Here is a 2,395-nt window from a genome sequence, read left to right on the forward strand (position 1 = left end):
GTCAAATAGTTGAATAAATTATTATATTATTGTGTAGTAAAATGACTCTTTTTTAAAAAAAATTGACCGACATGTTTTAACTGTAAGCCGGGCATCCTGGGCCTCACGTGACCGGCAGAAAAGGGAAATTATACGCTGTGAATAAGCACCAGTTCGTGCTCACTCATTGGACCAACTCACCGGTGGGGCCATGGCGCCACGTGTCGGGATCCCACGAACGCCAAATACGGAGAGCCGTGCCCGCGGCAAGACGCTGCCGGAATTGTTGCTCTCGGCGGTCGGTGTCCACCAACTAAGACTTCCCCACTTGTGACTGAGATATTTAAGAATCCTCCGAATTATTAATCATTTGATAAAAGAGGACTCGTTTAGCTTTAAAAATAAATGATAAATGATAATGGAAAATGTTTTTTTTTTTATAAATAATAATAACCAAAGGGCTGGGGGATCCTATAAGATAGCGATTTCAGTGAAGTAGAGTTCCTTGCAAAAAGCCTAAAAAAAACGACTGCCCCTCCAAATACTCGGAAAAAATCCTCTTTCTCCAACGAAAATCGTCCATTTTCTGCACCATTTTTCAAAATCTTTGTAATCTTCCGAGAAAATATTACTGGGATTCTTGGATTGCTACAAAAGACTCCAGTTTTGAGTACTTATTTGCTTACCTTTTTCCGTTTGATACATATACAAGTTTACCTTCTTTATATCTCACCCAAATCTCCTTTTTAAATCCCACATTTATGCATTCAATCTTTGAACAAATCTTCGTTCTAGCCATTGATTCACGAGAATAGTTGTTTTGACCATTTGTCTTGGAACCCATTTTCTTGTTTTTGTATGTTAAACTCAAGTTTTTGAAGATTTGCAGCCATGGATCAAAGCATGTTGTGGCCAGTGAAGTACACTGAGCACAAAATGACCACCAAAAAGTTCATTAAACCTTCTAAACAGAGCCCCAGAAAACCGCAGGAACTGAGAAATCTGAATCAACCGAGTACGGTGAGAGTTTCTGTTACCGATCCTGATGCGACTGATTCCTCCAGTGATGAGGGGGACGAGCTTTTCACGAGGCGGCGCGTGAAGAAATACATAAGCGAGATCAAGATGGTGACTGGAGTTAATACTAACTGTACGATTGGGAGGAGCAGAAATGCGGAGATTCTACAGGCGAAACCAAAGCCCATGAAGGTTAAGGAGGCTCCCCCGGTTTCGAACGGCGGCGCGCGGAAGTTCCGCGGTGTCCGTCAGCGTCCTTGGGGGAAATGGGCGGCGGAGATAAGGGACCCTTCGAGAAGGGTTCGCCTCTGGTTGGGGACGTACGACACGGCGGAGGAGGCCGCGATGGTGTACGATAACGCGGCGATAAAGCTCAGGGGACCTGATGCTTTAACCAACTTTTCTACTCCGCCGGTGAAGGAGATGTCGCCGGAGCCAAATGTGACGTCATTTTCCGGCTATGATTCGGTCGATGAGTCCCATAATCTCACATCACCTACATCTGTTCTCCGGTTCACGAGCAGTCACTCTAGTGACGAGGGTGCGCCGAGCCGGTCTTGCCTTGTTCAAGACTCGAGTCCTGAGGTTGAACCGAATGGTTCGGCCGAAGGTTCCTTATCGAGTCAGTGGATGTCCCAAGTGAACCGGTCCCTGAAATTGGTTCTGGTGGTAAACCCGTGCTGGAAGTGGAAGTGGAGGAGTGTCGAGGGGAAACAAATATGGTACCAGATTACTCGAGTCATCTGTGGCCTATGGACATTCCATTTTTAGACGATTTCTTCTATTTGCAACCTCAAGATCATATATTATTCGAAAACGAGCAAGTTTTCGCCGACGGGTTCCCTGATTCGATGGCCTTCGACACCCATTTTCAAGAATCCAGATTCGAAGGGTTTAAGGAATGCCAAGAATTTAGTCCACTCGAAGTCGATGATTATTTCCAAGATATGGGCGATTTCGCTAGTGTGGATGCACTTTTAGCTCTATAAAGTGCATAAATTATGTCTCTAGTGTTACATCGCCGGTTTGTCCCTTCGTAGGCAAATTTTGTCACCGGTTGATCTATTTATTTATATATTATATATTTGCTTATTAGTATATTTGGAGTGTATTAGTATTACTATCTAACAAGAACTATTTTTTCTATGGAGATTGAGTTTGCAATAAAATAAATTCCCCATTTCAAATATCGTTGTATCACTTGTTTGTTTTTACGAATATGTAGGTTTTATTTGTGGAGTATATCTTTTGTCAGACGGTTACACGAGTCTTTATCTATGAGACGGGTCAACCTTACCGATATTTAAAATAAAAAATACTACTCTTAGAATAAAAAGTAATATTTTTTCATGGATGATCCAAATAAGAGACATGTCTCACAAAATACGATCCGTGAGAC

The 2,395-nt window shown here is 42.6% G+C and overlaps 1 pseudogene; it reads left to right on the forward strand.

Moving 5' to 3' along the window:
• Positions 1–486: 486 nt before the first annotated feature.
• LOC140842140 (ethylene-responsive transcription factor CRF4-like) lies at positions 487–2,162 on the forward strand (annotated as a pseudogene).
• The last annotated feature ends 233 nt before the right edge of the window (positions 2,163–2,395 follow it).

Source organism: Primulina eburnea, chromosome 9, assembly GCF_022965805.1.
Source record: "Primulina eburnea isolate SZY01 chromosome 9, ASM2296580v1, whole genome shotgun sequence".
In the NCBI taxonomy this organism is placed as follows: domain Eukaryota; kingdom Viridiplantae; phylum Streptophyta; class Magnoliopsida; order Lamiales; family Gesneriaceae; genus Primulina; species Primulina eburnea.